This window comes from Mixophyes fleayi, chromosome 10 (assembly GCF_038048845.1).
Source record: "Mixophyes fleayi isolate aMixFle1 chromosome 10, aMixFle1.hap1, whole genome shotgun sequence".
Classification (NCBI taxonomy): Eukaryota; Metazoa; Chordata; class Amphibia; order Anura; family Limnodynastidae; genus Mixophyes; species Mixophyes fleayi.
Genome location: NC_134411.1, coordinates 21,241,469 through 21,261,479, shown reverse-complemented (window position 1 = coordinate 21,261,479; position 20,011 = coordinate 21,241,469). Strand labels below are relative to the sequence as shown.

General features: G+C 42.3%; 1 long non-coding RNA gene across 1 annotated transcript in view; it reads right to left on the bottom strand.

Annotated features, from left to right (window-relative positions):
• Positions 1-17,625, bottom strand: part of LOC142103808 (uncharacterized) — a 256,693-nt gene extending 239,068 nt beyond the window's left edge. Inside the window, exon 1 of the long non-coding RNA XR_012679435.1 lies at positions 17,563-17,625. This is a non-coding gene — a long non-coding RNA (uncharacterized LOC142103808). The remainder of the gene's footprint in view (positions 1-17,562) is intronic.
• Positions 17,626-20,011: the final 2,386 nt, after the last annotated feature.

The window sequence follows — 20,011 nt, the reverse complement described above, 5'->3', positions numbered from 1 at the left end:
ACAGAGCACAGGACACAGCACCACTGGACTGAACAGGACACGGCACAGGACCCAGCAGCACTACGGAACTCAGCAGGACAGAGCACAGGACACAGCACCACTGGACTGATACTGCAGAATGTGTAAACTTTGTAATATTGCAGTACCACTGGACTTTTACTGCTGAATGTGTGAACTTGGTAATATTGCAGTACCAATGGACTTATACTGCAGGATTGGTTGTGCAAATTTTGTGGTAATTAAAAAAAATTAAATTAGTTTTTGGTATTTTTTTAAATAACTTTTTTTTATTTTTTTAAACACAGGGGAATATTGGGGAAATAACTATGCCCTTAGAAGCACAGAGCACAGGACACAGCACCACTGGACTGAACAGGACACAGCACTGGACCCAGCAGCACCACTGACTTCAGAAGGACAGAGCACAGCACACAGCACCACTGGACTAATACTGCAGAACACAGCACAGCACAGCACAGCACAGCACAGCACAGCACAGCACAGAACTAAACAGCACAGCACAGAACTAAACAGCACAGCACGAGATCTACCAGGACAGAGGACCACCTAACACACCCTCCTTCTACCCTGATCAATGCCCGAGTGAAGATGGCGGCGACTAGCGGGGAATTTATAGGATCCGAGTATCGCGAGATCCGACAACGGGATTATGAGTCAGAGCCTCAGTTTCAGATTTGAATTTGGCGCCAATACCCGGATCTGTCTCGGATCCGACTCGGATCGGCAACGTTCGGGTGGGCTCGGATTTCATAAATCCGAGTGCGCTCATCCCTAGTACTAATGGCTAACTGGGAGTTTAGATCCGCTTAAATCTTGTGGTTCCCAATACTCTGGACACGTGCGGTAAGGATCTCTCACCAGGCGCAAAAAGTTTGAGGTGACGTGAGTTTCTGACAAGTTTTTATGCTTTCTGATCTGGTAGGGGAAGGTGATTTGAAAATGAACTTCTACTTATGAAACATTGATAACCTGACTTGTGTTTGAGATGGCAATATTCTAAAGGAAAGTTCTTTCCTCCAAATATATTAATTCTTATACATTTAAAATGTGTATTTTATCTTATCATGTTCTTTAGCGTACTGTGGAATATGTAATTATAGTCTATAATATTTTTTTGCTAAGCTTGTGAGAATTAACATTCTTACATTTTTAATCAGCATCTATTGTTTCAAATCAGTAGTCACTCTCCTATAATTAAAACATTTTTTCTTCAAATTCTAATGAAAACTCAGTAAGAAACATTTGTCCTTAACCAAAACAACATCAATTTTACTCAAAAGTAATACCAGGCTAGGTTCTGTTAAATATTTAAAAGAGGCATTAATTTTAAACTCCAAATAAATGGATGAGTACAGTCATCCTGACTAATTTGCATAACTAATTTGCCCCAGCTATTTAGATTTCCCATGTTATCGTTGATGATAGTGATCTATGAAACACAAATAGATAGAAGTTTGAGTGAGAGGCAAATAGCAATTAACCTTACCAGAGATCTGCACGCTAAATAAAATTCCTTAAAATGACGCTTGGGGATATTATAAAAAGCTTTAAAGGGACAGGTGAAATTAAAAATGACAGAGGGCTTGTACTTGAAGCTCTATGATAGTATTATATCTGTTTTGGGACCTTGCTCCCATGGCTTGCTGACACCTGTAGTTCCACAAACACCAGAATGCCCAAGCGGTCAGTTCCAGGGTTTACAGGAACTGTAGCTTATCTTTGAATTTTAACTATTACCTTGTCAATCACCGCACAGGGGAGACAGGAAGAGCCGCAGTGCTATTCAGAATGGGGCTAGTTGGTCCTAGTGTTTGGGGGCATGTGTGTGTCTTTTGGGCCGGTTTCCTCTGTGGACTAGGATGTGGTTGGTTCATATTAGGACAGGGGGACCCTATGCCATACTTGCCTACTCTCGGAAACTCCGGGAGAGGGGGCGTGACTGGAGGGCGGGAGGGGGGCGGGGCCCATTGCATCATTTTGCCCCCTCCCCCCCGTGAAAACCGTCATGTACGTCGCGGGGGGCGGGGCCAAAATGACGAGATTGGCCTTGCCCCGCCCCCTCTCCCGCCCTCCAAAATGGCGTGATTCCCGACAATTGCGTCAAATGACGCGATTCTCGGTGAATTCCGGGATGCGGGAGAAATGCCAGCTCTCGCGGGAGCCCGGGAGACTGACCCGAATTTCGTGAGTCTCCCGGACTTTCCGGGAGAGTTGGCATGTATGCCCTATGCTGTAGGTCTTCATGTTAAATAGTGAGAAGACTAACCTGGCAAATCTTGGTGTTGGTTGTACCTAGCGGAGGGGTGCATTTTTTGGAATCCATCTCCTGTGCTGGATGGCCTAGGGTTGGTTTGGAATTATGGCAGGGGGTAAAGGCTAGTGCTGGCACTGGTCAATTCAGGGGGGTTCTAAACCATCCGCCCGACATTGACAGTACTAGCCTAGTTTTGCAACACTAGGGTTGATTAAACTTTTTTTGTTGGAGGACAATTAAAAAAATAAAATTATTTACCAACCTCCTAGTCTGGTTCACCAATGCTAATCCTGCTTCTATAGTAGGACCAGTGACATCATTATTATTTTGAATAACAAATAAAATAATGTTATAATTCATAATTTATAATTCTGAATATTGATTGAAAGCTTTCTTGGCGTTTATGTGCCTCAATAATGTCAGTGGTTTGTAGTTAATTGAAAGGCTAGATACTCATGAATATTGTATTAACTTAAAAATGACGGCCTTCACTTGTCACCTCAGAAATGTCATCGGTTTCCAGGGCACTGGTAAGCTGAATTTAATTAATACTGATTCAGTTCACAAAATGGCCGCCCCACTTTGTGCCTCATTTAAGTCAATAGTTCCCAGTGGCCACATTCTCAAGAATATTGAGTTCAGCTGACATTATGGATACCTCCATTTTTTGGAGGTGACAATGCATTTTAATAAGCTAAAGCTTGTCAGCAAATAATATCTCAGACATGGCAGTATATTTTCTTTAAAAAGTGGCTTACTTTGTTTTTATATAAACTATTTTTCAGTACAGCATTTAAAGCTGCACTGCCACCTACTAAAATGAAAGTAACCTTATCCTTCTCCTATCCAGAGCCCCAGGAGCTGCTCCATGCAATTATTTTTCCAGGCACAGGCAAACCGAGGGGGGGGGGGGGGGGCGGGGGTTCCTCCAATCCTCCAACCCCCCTCCAATCCTCCAACCCCCCTCCAATCCTGCGGCACTGTATAATTGAGGTGGCTGGACCCTGCCCCTGCTTCACACGGCTCTGCTTGAAAAGGGAGAGCTGCGTGCACCTAACAGTAGTGCACGCAGCATTGCCCATGTATATTATGGGGATAGGAAGAGTTGGAGAGCAGCCAAGCAATGTCTAAAATTGTAGCCACGCCCCCATACATGCTGGTCACGCCCACTGGCGGCGTGGTGTGGAAACCCCCCTCTATAAATTCTGCGTTTGCCCCTGCCAGGGGCTGCACTGATTCTTCTCACAACCCCGTGATTGGCCCTTCTGCACACACCCTTTTCTGCAGCCATTTTGAAATGGTGAATGAAATTGATTTGCTGGGGCTTTGTGACACTTGAGCTGGAGGACCAATCACAGGCAGCAATCAAGAGATTGCAGGATGTAATTGGTCCCCCCCCCCCTCACCCACCCACAGTCATTTTAAAATGTCCCAATTCAATTAATTTGATAACTCTGCATAGGGGAAGAAGAACGTTTTAGAGCCAGGTGGTTGTGCAGCTTTAAGGGAGAGTCAACCATTTTCTATTCCCCCCACTACTAGCTATGGATATTTTGTGGAAACAGAAATATTTCTCTGATCTTTTTCATTACTGTAAAAATACAAGTCAAGTACAACTCATGGTTATTTGTAAATATATTTCATGTTATATCTAATTAAACTGGTAAACTGCTGTGGAGAGATTGCTCACCCCAGGCTGTTTTTTTCCCCAAAGCTCTCAGTTCTGCAACAGTAATGATTTTGCTCACACATATCACTAACACCAAGTAATACATCAGGTTCTCTACTGCTTTTTATGTACAGAAAGGAAAATAAATTATTGTTTCAATTCAATGGAAAATTCCAAAAGTACAAATATGTTTGTGACAGAGCAAGGCAGCCATTTTAGTATCAAGAGTGTAAACACTTTTCTGCTTCTTACTATATGTCCATTGTGTAAAGTCTGAGGTAAATTATTTCTCAACAGTCAGTTTTTCTATTTGACCAACCAGCATGATCACATGACAGAATTCCGTAACATTTTAGACTATCTTCCTACATACAATAATATAAAGTACATTCAGGGTCTGATTCATGTTTGGACATAAGTCCCTTTGTGTGCGTATGTTGCATGAAATATCTCATGCATGCTCAGGAACGGAGATTGGGAAAATGAATTGCATGCAATTCGTGACTGAACGACGCTAGGAGGGTGGAACCAGTGAGGGAAGGGTGGTAGAACATAGCTGAAGTATTGTAAAGGCATTTCTAAGTGGATACGGGTGATTCAAGTTCAGGCATATGCAGAAGTACACTCCTTTTCAGACATAAGGTTTCCACCAACTCCAGGTCAAATGTATTTCAAAACACCTAGTGACACAAGTTAAAACACAAAAATAATTACATTTTTAATTAACTTTTTTTTTAAAAAAAAACCTTTTATTTAGAGATTTTGTCACACAATAAACATATATTTGACAGTATCCCAGGAGGGCAGAAAAAATTTGCATTATGAATTGGAAATCAGAGTAGAAATAACATGACCACTTGGGACGGTTACATAAGATAAAAAGGTAGAAACATGTCGTAAGTGTAAACCAATGAAGAACCGTAAAGATATGCTGGGAAGTGTGATCTTGTATACAGTAGAGAAAGCAGAGGGGGGGGGGGGGAGTGAGGGAGGGGGTGGGATTTGAGACCAGGTCTGGGGTCCCTGGCAGCCAGAGGATAGATCAAAAAGAGCATTATGCGGCAATCATCCTAGACAGAACTGTTCACAGGAAGAGGGCCCAGATATTTTGAGTTTGATCTGGAGGTGGATTGGGACCCAAGTGACCATTATAGAGGAACCAATCACCCCAAATAAAATTAATATTTTTTTTTCATCCTTGCTTGCACCCTGGCCCAATATTCTCTGTGCTACTTGATTAGAGCTGCTTCACCCAAGCAGCAGGAGGTTCAGGGTCTGGAGGGGCTGAAGTCCCCACAGGAGAAGGAGTGGCAACAGGTCTCACAGGGGAAGGAGGGGGAAAAGTACCACAGGCACAGGAGGGGCAGAATATGGCAGTAGGGCAGAAGGGGCATAAGATGCTGGGGGGGGGGGGGCACAAGATGCCAAGAAGGGCAGAAGATTGCAGTGAAGTAGGAGGGTAAACTGATGGCTGCTAGTGATGAGGGTAAACTGGTGGCATATTGGCAGAAGGGGCAGCAGGTGGCCTATGCGAAGGAGAGTACAAATATTGCAGATTGGAAGGAGGGTCAAAGCGGAGGTGGCACAAGGGAAGGATGGGCATAGGGTGGCACAGAGGACAAGAGGGGAAAATGTGTCACAATAAAAGGATGGGAAAATGGTGGCACAGTGGCAGGAGGGAAAAAATGGCATATGAGAAGGAGGGGCAAAAGCTTGCAAAAGGGCAGGAGGGGCAAAAAGCGGCACATGGGCATGAGGTGGATTCTGGAGATATCCAACAATTGTATCTTTTAATCGCTTCTATGTGGCATGGATCATGGTAAGACTGTTGTGGATTTGGTCCTTTTCTTGCTCTAAATTTGTATTGCTTTGATATATCTTATCAAAGAATTCATCTAGTTTAAAGCACTGCCAACTACCCTGACAATGATACAATATTAACTGCAAACAGTCAATATTATGTCAATCAGATTGGCTTCCACCACAACCCCTAGCTTCTTTATCCTGACACTGCTGTTCCTCCACCCCGTCATGGGTCTTGTCCCCACGGCCTCCTCTTCCACCTCACTCTGCTACTCTGCATCTCCAGCTAACATAGCGGGATAAATAAATAACATAAGCATACATGTTTGTGTCCGTAACATCCACGTTTTGCATCATATCAATAGATTTCATAACACACATTAGTAATTTCACATGTGAAATGTATATTTATTTGGTGTCAGGTGTGTATATATAGGGTCATGTAGAGAAAATATTACACCAAACTACTTGACAATATGCATTAAGTGCAAACTTTGCATCTTTGGACTGATGCCTATGTTACCTCTGCATCCATGTATAACTTTGTTATTCTCCAAGGGATCGTCACAGAAAATACACAGGAATCTTCAATACATGGCCAGATTATGCAACAGGCAGACTCGGTTGCAGTTGGTTGTATTTGAACAACCAGGTGTTGGTACACCCCTGTTTGCCTGGATACAGGCCACTATTGTGATTGAATGATATATGGTCATCTGATCCTCCAATGATGGGTTAGAGAAAATCAGCCATTATAGATATGGTATAGTAGGCGTCCGTTACTGATGTTTCTACACTCACACATGGCCTGAGAGCCAATCAGTGTTTTTTAATTTTTTTATGTTTCCCATTTTTTAACTAGGGTCATGGAAATCACTGTCTCTTAACCAGGATTTAGATAGAGGAGATACCAGGAATGTAGAAGACTATTATACCATGTTGGTAGTAATAATTTCTTTAGCACACAAAAGTGACACATAATAAAGACAGTCCCATTGTCCATCACTCTGCTGATTAATTTAAGACATAAATTAGTCTAATCCGAGCAATATTTTAGGAGAAAAACTTAAAAGCTGAACAAAGGTGGTGGTCCTAAAGAGAAAGTAGATTGCACTATGATGTGACATTTTTACTGTTTCCACTCTATACATTTTCAGGAGCATCCACCTACCTGCAAAACTAGGCATGGCTTGATTTTACAGGGGTGTTTCAAAAGACCGAGAAGTGGTTGTGCATCAAATGTACTAGGTGGATTAGCAGGCACAATTTTACAAAATTGTCTACATGAGCATTGGAGGTCCGCAAATTCATACATGACGCTTACTGAATTTTAATCCAATGGGAACCAATGAAAATACTTTATTTGCTGATACATTCTTGTGATGTAAAAAAATAAAAGTGCTAAAAGCCAAAGAGGCATTCAACATAAAAAAGGCCTAATGACTTGTACAAAAGAGGTCCCTAGAACAACGCAAACATACAATTGTCTCTGAATATTTGCTTCTGACCCAATATGACTTATTGAATGCAAAAAGATGAATCATAGACGTTCAAAGACTCTTCAATCATCGAAACAAACAGCGAAGTCACCACTTGGTTGAAGGTTGTTCCAAGACTCTGATAAGTGTCTTCATAATTCCTTAGACTTAGTCCTTTGCCAGATGTCCTCCTTGGAAGGTTGGTTCTCATAAACATGGACTATGACCTTGCTTATGACTAGTTCTCAGACGATCTGGTAGGCTCCCTCTGGACCCAAGACTCTTCCTCCTCCACACTTTCCCTATTACAGAACTGCTGTGACAAAGAATTGGACTGACTTGCTAACAATTAATTTAGTTTGCACTGAGCCCCAGCAAGCAATCAGAAATTAGCTTTTATCTGATCGTGAAAGTAAAGCTAGGTACACACTACAAAAATTTCAAACAACTTTTTATGCCGAGCGATTTTACATGCGATCGATGGTCCGATCGCTCGGTCCATGGACTGCATACACACTAGCCTTCTTTAGGAAGATAAAGGGAAGAGCGGATGTCCCTTTAGGACTTTTACTGCCATGTTGTCGAGAGCAATGGCTGTAATTTCGTACTCACTGTTGTGGATCGGTCGGAAGTTTATACACACTGCACAGCGGAAACGAGAGTGGAACGAAAATATTAAACGGTACGACCAACCAAATGAGGCGACAATCGTCCATTTGGGCAGACTTTTGACCATCGTGTCACTGCACACACTGACCCGACTTTTGAACGAGTGGTCGTATGTCGGCTGATTGAGCCGATTATTGGACGAAAACCGTGTAGTGTGTACCCAGCTTTAGAGGACGAATCCAAGTGTCTCATAGTTGATGTGGCTTAGTATTCCTATATAATGTGTTAGAAAATTAGCCCTAATCAGTTTTTCCCCATATTACGTGATTATTTTATTGGCACAGAGGCATTAATATATATGGAAGACAAAGGCAGACTAGGAAGCTATCTACAGAACATTCCTAAACATCTGGAAGGCATAGGATTCTTATACAAATACACGGTCTTATCTCAATGACTTCTACATCATTTGGCCTAACTACACCGCTTATTCTGAACCATGTATACATCCATATACTCACATATCTTTCGACATCCTGGCAGAACACAAGAGAAAATCTGCGGCAGGATACAAAAGCTGAAAACGTGATATTCTTCCAGTTAGAAATTCCAGCAGTTTGTCTGATTATTTTCCAAGCATTATCCTAATGTACTTTTCTATGCTGTGACAGAGAAAATAACATCTATTATCTTTAAGTGTTGAATTTGTCGCCCCCTCATAGCAAATGGTCGGTATTTCCAATTTCTCCTATTTTTCTATTCATATTTAACGTTATCATTTTTTTCTTCTGGTGTATGAAGTATTTTCTTGCACATTGCTATTTTTTGCAGAAGAAAAAAAATAAACCTGCATTCAGATGGAATGATTGCTATGATTACTTATGTAATTACTGAACTTTGGCAGTCTATTCAGATGTAACCTTAGCCATACAGGCAGACAAACATTACATACAGCAAAGATTTTAAATAAGAAGTTTGGAAAATAAAACAGAATATTCAACATGTAAAACTCACACTGTTTGCAATTTTCACCCTCTGTCTGGCTGGCAAAGAACATGATGAATGGGCAGCATGGTGGCTCAGTGGTTAGCACTTCTACCTTACAGTGCTGGGGGCATGAGTTTGATTCCCCAAAAGGGCCTCACCTGTGTGGAGTTTGTATATTCACCCCATGTGTGCAACAGTTTCTTTTGGGTGCTCCAGTTTCCTTCCACACTCCAAAAACATACTTGTATAAACACATTATATAAATAAATGGTGATGAGATGCAACAGGTAGGAAACTAATGATCAAATTTCTCTCGCTGTGTCACCGATATAGAAGACTTAAGTTCAGACTCCACAATGAGCCATGAGACAGCTATGGCCCATTCATTTAATTGATAAAGGTATGGTAATAGATTAAATACTGACTGTTTTCATGTAGCACACAAATACTTGATAGCTTATTTGTACACTGAAATTTAAAGTTGATATTTGTGTGCTACATGAAAAAACAGTCAGTATTTAACTTATGTGCAAAACAGAAAACTAATTTGCACCCCTTGCATTGTAACATGGTTTTATTCAGGAGACTGAAATAAGAAGTTTCTTAAGTTAAGATCCTTAATGAATCAGGCCCACAGTGGTGAAAAATGAGCGGAAACTTCTGCCAAATCTCCGGCATGAAGTGTTTCTCGGATGTTCCAGAGACACTTCTCGGCTAACTGAATTCCTCCCTATATCACTACAACTTTAGACTTCGGTGAACCATTCTGTCCCAACGTATACAATCAATCTGTGTGAAATTTTACTGCAACTTCATTCATCATATTTCGGGAGGGAACAGGGAAGGGAACAGGAGAGGGAACGGTCGTTTGCCCAGAGTCAATGTACGGTCAGGGTGTGCCAATGCCGAGCGCACGCAGCAGCGTTCCGATCCAAGCTTTGGTCATCAGCTACAGGTCTAGTATAAATGCCACTTACAAGTGATGACGGCTGAGTATGCATGCTATGTTTGCTGTGTTTGCAATAAGGAACAACTATTAAAAAGTATTTTATTTACAGTAGACATTCATAACATACTAATAAATGTATTTCATGGAAAAAAAAAACAAAAAAAAAATGCTTTTTTTAAAAATATTTGTTAAAGTTTTATCATTAATGCTTATATATATTAACAGATGACATTAAATTTTTTTCTGTGCCTCTTTTGTGATTTTATATTCCACATACGTATTGTATACATCCTGCAGTGTCTTGTTTAGTAGTGCAGAGCAGATCTACACCCGTGTTCATCACCACACATCTGCTCCTTGTTACATACGTCCGTTCTAACACACATTGCGCTCAGTATGTGTGCCTTAATGAATCAGGCCCTTTGTATGAAACTTGGGGATAGATAGGGGCAGGCTGGTCTGGGGGGCAGGGGAGCATTTGCCCCCTGGGCCGGTCCCATAGTGGGCTACTTGGGCTGGGTCACTGGGTCACTTACATTTTTTCCCTTTAAAATGTTCCTAATAGGCTGCTGAGTCTAGTCTTGCCCCCCCCCCCTCCAGGCTACAATTTGCCAGCCTTCTCCTGTAATTGGCACTAATAAAGTTTTGTCCCTGGTTCAACAGCTTGGTTGAAAAGAAATGATGTGAGCGACTATAGATAAACAAAATGCTTGAAGGTCACTCGTGCCTATTTTGAACAACCTGGGTTTCACTATATGACAGTTCAGACTCCTGTACGTCCTGCAATAGATGGGAAAATTTAAAGCTCTTATCTATCATTATTGAACACTCATTATCAAGTCAATTTTGTACAATTCTGGCTCTCTGCTATTCAAGCCTGATCTTGCTTATTTTGTGACCATGCATTAACTGTAGTGAATAACGAAATGTCTGCAGAGAGTCCACAAAAGGTCATTTACCAATGCAAATATGCAGCTGTGCAAATCATATACATATATTTATTTATTTATTGTGACAGAAGCACTGGGGAAGTGGTGAATGGCAGAGGTATATGTTCCTGTCTTTTATGCTTTTATACCCCCAGGGAGATTGCTTTTGTGTGGGAAGAAGCTTCCTAAAGAATGTGTCTGACTACAGGAAAAAAAACAATATAAGGGTCCTTGGAGTATGAATGTAGAAAGAAGGGTGGGCTCCATTCATAAGGCCCATTCTGGATATTCCAATTTACCAGAGTATGTTGAAGTTCACTCTGCTAGTAATCAGGAATTGCACCTGTGCATGGCTTGTAAAAGGCTGCAAGGCAGCTCAATCGCTCAGTCACTCTCTCAGACCTGGGGAGGGGGTTGGATGCCTCCTGAGAGACACTACAAAGAGTGACCTGTGCGCTCTGTATTGTGTGTGTGTGTGTGTGTGTGTGTGTGTATGTGACACAAAGTCTTTCACTTTAGAGAGTTCCTGTGTGTTAAGTTAGAAGCCGTACAGGGTGGGACTTTTGTTTCTGTTTATTTTTATACTTGGAGAATAAATCTAGCTGAGGCTCGTTGAACCAAGACGTGTGAAGTACATATACCGTATTTCCCCATGTATAAGGTGCTCCCATGTATAAGACACACCTTAATTTTGGCCACAAAATTTGAAAAAAAAAATATTCTGGTAGCTGTCAAAAAAGGCAGGGAGAGTGTAATGCCCGGCTGCTCTGATTGTGATTACTGTTGTCCCCCATCTCCTGGATCCCCGCTGCCACTGTGCCTCTGTCCCCCTCCTCCTGTATCCCCCCGGTGCCACTGTAATGCTGCCCTGCTCCCCCTCGTTCCCCCTGCTGCCACCGTAACGCTGCCCCCCCTCTGCATCCCCGCTACCCCTGTATAAGACGCACCCAGGTTTTAGACCCAACATTTTTGGGAAAAAGGTGCGTCTTATACATGGGGAAATATGGTGTATATATATATATATATAATGTGTATAATATATACGTTAAGCAGTCTACTATAGCGGCTGAAGCCACACCTACCACAGCATTCATTGCCTTGCTGGCAGCGCAGGATAATAACATCAGCCAGTGGCGGAACTACAATTGGTGCAGCTGCCTTGCACCGAGGCCCATAAAGATAATGGCAGATGCATGGCAGATGCTGAGGGTCAGGGGCCCTGGTTCCCTCCTCCCCGCTTCCCTGCACTGGGGCCCACAGCTTGCTAATTCCGCTTCTGACATCAGCTGACAGTGTGTGATCACCTAGCAACCGGCCAGTGAAGAATACATCAGGACGTCATCAATGGACAGTATCTAGACTGAAAGCATCTGTTTAGTGTCAAAATCAATTAATCTTATCACAGGCGGCCAGCAGTACCCCCATCATCACAGCATCTGGAGCCATCATCTAGCTCGCTCCCCTTTCTATGCTACTTGTCTCTACTTATGGCTATGATCAGGTGTAGATGCCCATGTATGTTAAGAAGCTTACAGACCCCTCTCTCCAATAGGCGATGGGCTGTTACCTGATCCTCTGGCCAAAAGGCTGGATGCCTGAAGCCTCAACTGCTCTGTACCCCCAGTGTGTAAGGAATCAGGAGTCATAAGTGCCAAAAGTGGCAGGTCTGAATATCCGCAGTTGTATACGTTCACTTTCTGAGGATGTACAGAGCGGAAAAACGCAAAGGTCGCCTATGCAAAAGGGTCGTATGTCTCACTCTAAATTAGGCCCATAGTGTTAGATAATAAACATTACCACCTCTATGACTTGTTACCTTCTATCAGATTTGGACCTTCACATCAGTCGTGGTCCTAATTCCCATGTGCACAGTAGTTATTACACAGTGTGCCCCCTTCATTTATTTCCGATTCTCCTTTCAGGTGGGTTCTGAATACTTTTGACAAACACGACAGAGCAGAAGAACACAAGGGGCTAGATTTACTAAGCTGCGGGTTTGGAAAAGTGGGGATGTTGCCCATAGCAACCAATCAGATTCTAGCTTTCATTTATTTAGTGCTTTCTACAAAATGACAGCTAGAATCTGATTGGTTGCTATAGGCAACATCCCCACTTTTTGAAACCCGCAGCTTAGTAAATATACCCCAAGGAGGGTTGAGGATATTTTCAGGAAGATTTAAACTTATCCCTAACTACAGTATATTCGGCACAGTATAATGTTTCATGCCAGGAGCTCCCACCACTTCTTATTTATGTTTTCTTAACGGGCACAAGTTCTTCTGATTTCTTTTCTTTCCAGTATGAATATATTTATCGCTAAAGTACTTAAATGAGATGCTTGTATTTCTGTGCCTTGCAGGTGACTGCTCAAAGTGGAAAACAGTTCTGAACAATATTATTTTTTTATTCTAAAGCTATTTCTTTAATAGAAAAAATAAAAGTCATAGAGTGACATTTTGAAGATCCATGTGGGGGTTTGTAGTGTACTGGAGTTCGCTTACAGGGCAGTGGTCTAGGTAAACCTTTGTGTCTCCAGTGGAACTGCAAGTCCAAGTGGTTACAGCACCTTACCAAGACCAGTGTACTACACAACATAAGGCCAAAGGAGGGTAGTCAGTTACACAAGAGCAACAGACCCCATAGTATGTAGGTTTATTTAATAAAAAATACAGTGAAGGAATTTATCACTTGTTTGTGGCCACCACAATGGCCAATGTATCCAGGATATGGTCAATGTACTTGTTCAAAGTAAAGGTTAATGACACTTTCCCAAACATATCCTATTCAACAAACAATGTTTACTTTTGGGTTTTAATTTTTTGTATTGTAAAGGTTGCACCTTTGCCTATATTAGTTCAATGGCATTTAAATAGAGAGATTCTGGAGAGGTTCCTTGTCAGTGTTCCCTTTGCTCTTCCAGATGAGCAGCGGATGAGTGGTTGGGATCCTTGTCCTATTAGAAGTTTGGAAAGTTATTTCAGTACAACCAATGACTTATCAGTTATCAGTGAAGATTCCGAGCAAGATTAACTAAACTGCGGCTTTGAAAAAGTGGAGATGTTGCCAATAGCAACCAATCAGATTCTAGTTATCATTTATTTAATACATTCTACAAAATGACAGCTAGAATCTGATTGGTTGCTGCAGTTTAATAAATATACCCCTACATGTTGGAAAGTTTCCCACATTGGGGCCGTTGCTTTGCCAGAAGAACTCTTTTCTCTATTGGCCTCTCTTATCAGAGGAGGATGGCTGTGACAATACATAAATAAATATAAGTCAATATAAACTTAATAAATAGTAGATGTACAGCAGTAAATATACTGTCATAATAACAGTACACACAGTACAGAATAATTCTATGTGTTTCACACTCTAAGCAGCATTCCACCGCCTTCCTCCTCTTACAGTTATGCTGTTTGAGTGTCCACCGTCCGCGGACATACAAAATGAGTTTTAAATCTTGCAGCACACAAATGACATCCATGCAATATCTTGAGCATGTGAGAAATATACAGTACAAATGATTAAGACCTCTGCATCTCAGTACATCTCAGGAATATTAATAGAAATATATAAATAGGAAAATATTCTAATAGCACATTACCTTTTCTGCACATGCCACAAGCTCTCATGGCTGTCATCCTGTCATGGTCCTCCGTTAATAATGCATCGCTAACAATGCATCTGCTGGACTTGTCTTGGGAGAGAGATTAAACATCTCACTGAGACTGAGAACCCTCTGCGAATATTTTGCTTTGCGCTTACGCATAATCTTTAGTATAAATAGAACAGGAACTTTTTTACATTAAGCCCTATGCTAACTTCCTTTATAGCACTGTACAGTTGTCTTGGAAGCAGAGGCATAGTCCAATTAGGGTATTTTCTACAAGAATGAGAAACAGTCCCCATTCCACATGGCGTTTCCATTGCTCTGTAGTGAGATGAACGTCTCACATTTAGTAGGTTAGTACATTAGTCCCCATACCCTGCTCCCATCTATATTACCCACACTAAAGCACCCTCACAGGTATCCCAAGCTCCACTCTAAGGTACACTTGTTTCTCTTGTTTCAGTTTTGTCCTTTTCCAATTAGAATGTAAGCTCTTACATGAGCAGGGTCCTCCCTACCCTTTGTTTTTATGTCTGTATTTATTTTGTCTTCCCTTTATGTCCTGATTCTATGTATGTCTATGGGCAGCACGGTGGCTCAGTGGTTAGCACTTCTGCCTCACAGCACTGGGGTCATGAGTACAATTCCCGACCACGGCCGTATCTGTGCGGAGTTTGTTTGTTCTCCCCATGTTTGCGTGGGTTTCCACCAGGTGCTCCGGTTTCCTCCCACACTCCAAAAACATACTGGTAGGTTAATTGGCTGCTATCAAAATTGACCCTAGTCTCTCTCTGTCTGTGTGTGTATGTTAGTGAATTTAGACTGTAAGCCCCAATGGGGCAGGGACTGATGTGAGTGAGTTCTCTGTACAGCGCTGCGGAATCAGTGGCGCTATATAAATAAATGGTGAAGATGATATTTGGATTCCATTTTTCTTGGTAGTGAGTTTCCATCATTGATATATCCTGGTGGAAGAGTTCACCGTGTTCGTCACTTACATCTCCAAGATTTTCTGGGAAAAAGTCCAAATGTGAATCCCAATAAATGCATTATCAAAGACATATTGCATCCCAGAGCACTGTAGTTTTTAAGAAGGTCATTAACCAGTTCTTTGCAATTATCAGACTTCTTGTTTCACAACTTTTTGGAATGATCCCCCATGCAGCTGCCTCAGGCTCATTCAAGCTTCTCTTAAAATCTTCATCCCTCATGGGCTCCTGTGTTTGTGGTCCAACAAATATCATCTCTAGGATTGTTTGAAACTTTGCATCAGCAACATCTTCTGAAGCTAAGCTCCATGCTTGTGCTGATACTGGAAAAAAATTGGTAGCTCTGCACTGTGAGGAACAGGCCTGATGGCTGAAGGAGTACCAGGATATTTAACTAAACTCTTAAACTTGCTTGTGATTCCACTGATACAAAAATAACAGTCTGTAGAATGGTTCTTTGGTTCCCTCCATACCATGGGAACTGCAAATGACATGGGACGAGATTTACCATTCAGCCAACTATTAAGCAAAGTTACACATGAAGTACAACAAATGAGAGGGGCCCAAGAATTGTCATGATCTCTAATTTTACACCCAAAGTAGAACTCACACTATTTGCGTACCAAAAGTGTAATGTTTCTCCTTCGCGACTTGACAGGTTAATTTAACACACACGTAACAAAAATAATTTGGATGATTTATACAACTACATGGCTTTCTGTGGAAGTATACACACTGCATGCTTATAAACTGAAACTGAAAAGGGAGAAGTGGCTCATACAGTTTCATTATATACGCAGCAGATTTATCTACTTTATTTTCTGCTTATACATAAATTAATGATTCACAGAGAATGGCTAATGAAGGGGTGTCCAACCTTTTAGCTTCCCTGGGCCACATTGGAAGACGACGAGTTGGTTTGGGCCGCACATAAGATACACTAACAATAACGATAGCTGATAATCCAAAAAACCATAGAAAACATAGTTAACATATATATATATATATGAGAAAAAAAGTGATATATATATATATATATATATATATATATATATATATATATATCACTTTTTTTTCAAATCCCCCTATACTTACCTTTCAATCGCCCTGTTCAAAAAATCCTCTCTAGTTATTATATCATAATCACGTTTTGTATTGTTTCGATGCAATATCAATAAAGTGCATTTAAGCCAGGCATTGTATATCAGGGTGCCCTGACCAGGCCTCCGGTACCTGACATATACACCACTGTGACCCCAAATTGTGACCTGTTTTGCTAATTACACCACTATGTTAGTTAAGGGATAACAACTTATAATGGGCCAAAGAGAATAATATATAATGCCCCATTAGTATTACAAGTAGAAGCATGTAGTAGGGAGATAAGGTCCATGATGCTCCAGGACCAGGTGACTTTTAATCACTGGTCAGCCTCCCTTGAAATAATAAAAAAAATCCCCCATAACTTACCTTTAATCGGCTTGTTCTTCTGTCCTCTTCTCTTCTCCAATTCTGTGCTGCTGATTGTTCTTCTCGCACGGGTGACTCCTCCATGCTGCGCTCCACAATGGATGTTGGGCGTGATGACATCACGCCCGACATTCACTGTGAGCACCGCACGGAGGAGGAGACAAGGGAGGGAGCCGGAGTACCAGCTGACGTGACCGCGTGACCGCAAGGTAAGTATTTTCTTTTCTTTTTTTTTTGCAGGATTTTTTTTTTCCATTAACAGTGCTGCCCCCTTGCCACAACCAAAACTCCTTCTGGGCCACATTTACAGACGTGCTGGGCCGCATGGACAACCCTGGGCTAATGCATTTAACATGATTGTTTGCTGATTATGAAAGTCATGAAGCAAAAATAAAGCATTTTAATAAAAATTAACAAAAATACTTACACACCAAGTTGCTTTGCGCAAAATGTATAATTTGGATAAACAAATATGTTGGTTTAAAAAAAAATGGAGCCCTTAGGACAAATTCTAACTTCATTTTTTGGAATCAGCGCTAGAGTCAGTGTCGGACTGGGGCATGAAGGGCCCACCGGGGAACTGCAATGCTAGGGGCCCACCAGAGGGGGTGTGGCCAGTCATCATAGAGGCGAGACTAGACGCTAGAGGGGGAGTGGTCAGCCCACGAAGGACAGCTAGCACCATAGTGTAGTATATAAAGAATGCAGTGTGTGTATAAAGAGTACACAGTCTGACCTGCCCCTTAGATTGGGCAGAACAGTCACCATAAATCGGGATTGTCCCACTAGACCAGGCTTGGCTAACCTGTGGCACTCCAGGTGTTGTGAAACTACAAGCCCCAGCATGCTTTGCCAATATATAGCAGCTTATTGCTGGAAGGGTGTGCTGAGACTTGTAGTTTCACAACACCTGGAGTGCCACAGGTTAGCCAAGCCTGCACTAGACTCAGAATTTTTGACAGACTGTCCTACCTGTTGTTGTCACTTTTACCACCTGCAGCTGCTGGTTTCTTTAGTTGCTGCTTGTCTGGATCTTGGAATGTTGAGGGCCCTATTTGGAAAAAATAATGGGTACATTTAGAAGATTCCAACCAGCCCTCAATAGGACCAACAATTAATACTTAGGCCTTCCTCCAGCCCCAACATTAAAGTTATAGTATTCCCATTTAATAAACCTATTTCCCTCCCCCCAGACAGCCCCTGCAATAAATCGCATTTATGTATAATACGTATAATAAATATACCTATTTCCCGCAACCGTCACTGCCATTAAATAATTCATATTCACATTTAATTAAAAGCCCCCAAACCACCCCATCTTAAATTAAATTGCCCCACCTTCACCCTACAAAGAAAATAGCACCCATTATTTAGCTACCACCTACCACACACACTTTACATTGCCACAAGCCCGCTGTGCCATCACACACACATTACTGTGCCCCTTAATCACCATGCTGGGCCTCCTTATGATCAGACTGCGCCCTCCATGCTGTTTTTGCCCCCCCTTCATCACCCTGTGTCATGCTGCTTTTGTTTCCCCCTTCTCCTGGCCCCCCTTAACTCTGCCATCATGCTCCCCCTTCACTCTGCCTTCATGCTCCCCCTCCACTCTGCCTTCATGCTCCCCCTCCACTCTGCCTTCATGCTCCCCCTCCACTCTGCCTTCATGCTCCCCCTCCACTCTGCCATCATGCTCCCCCTCCACTCTGCCATCATGCTCCCCCTCCACTCTGCCATCATGCTCCCCCTTCACTCTGCCATCATGCTCCCCCTTCATGCTCCCCCTTCACGCTCCCCCTCCACTCTGCCATCATGCTCCCCCTTCACTCTGCCTTCATGCTCTCCCATCATGCTCCCCCTTCATGCTCTGCCATCATGCTCCCCCTCCACTCTGCCATCATGCTCCCCCTTCACTCTGCCATCATGCTCTCCCATCATGCTCCCCCTTCATGCTCTGCCATCATGCTCCCCCTCCACTCTGCCTTCATGCTCTGCCTTCATGCTCCCCCTCCACTCTGCCATCATACTCTGCCTTCATGCTCCCCCTTCATGCTCCCCCTTCATGCTCCCCCTCCACTCTGTCTTCATGCTCTGCCTTCATGCTCCCCCTTCATTCTGCCTTCATACTCTGCCATCATGCTCCCCCTCCACTCTGCCTTCATGCTCCCCCTTCATGCTCTGCCATCATGCTCCCCCTTCATGCTCCCCCTTCATGCTCCCCCTTCACGCTCTGCCTTCATGCTCTGCCTTCATGCTCTGCCTTCATGCTCTCTTCTTTCTTCCATTCCCTCACTTACCTTTTCTATCTGATTCTTTATTCTCTTCTGTCTTCTGTCTTCTGTCTGCGGCGCTCCTCACTGAATGTCGGGCGTGATGACGTCACGCCCGGCATTCAGTGCGCATGGAGCCAGCGCCGCAGACACGCAAGGTTTTTTTTGTTTTTTTTGTCTTCAGTTACTCGCTCCCCCACCAACGAAGAGGGGAGCGATCAGGGTCGGGGCCTACCGGGGGATAGACCGGTCCCCCGGCGGGCCAGTCCGACCCTGGCTAGAGTATACATAAAAATCAGTCAAAATCATCCATTTAAGGAAACCATTGTGGACCAGTGTTATTAAAGTTGCAAAGAACTTTTCATATCCTTTCTTCTTCCACTGCAGAACAGGATCACAGTTCCTGAACTTTGTTTTTCTGATTGAGTAGGAAACTTCCATCTTCATCTCTCTCAATTTGTCTTCCGAGAAAATACGTAACTTTTTCCCAATCCCTTGATATCACCAATTTGGTAGAAAAAAGAGAAAGTTGTTCTGTCGCACCAACTGTGGCACAATTCCCCAGTCAATATAGTTGTCATAGGAAAAAATCTTCTATCTTAATTTACATCTGGGGTGCAACCTTAAACACAATCATGACATAGAACAAAAAGGAAACAGGGGTTTGTTAAACATGGTGCACAGATATATCCCTTAGATTATTGTTTGTGATTTTCATGAGCCGTCCGTTTAAAATTTAACTTTTATTAATTGTAATTTACAAAAATAACCAGCGAAATATTAAAATGATATCATATTAATAAGAACAAAGATATGTAAATAATAAAATACTGGATGCACTCAATACTTTCTCCTATATAAGCGGGATTAAGGATATAAAGCAGGTTGTAAGGTTAGGATAAGTAGTTGATGCACAAAATTAAGGAAAATCATCTGTTCTTCCCTCATCAATAATTCCAGTTTAACG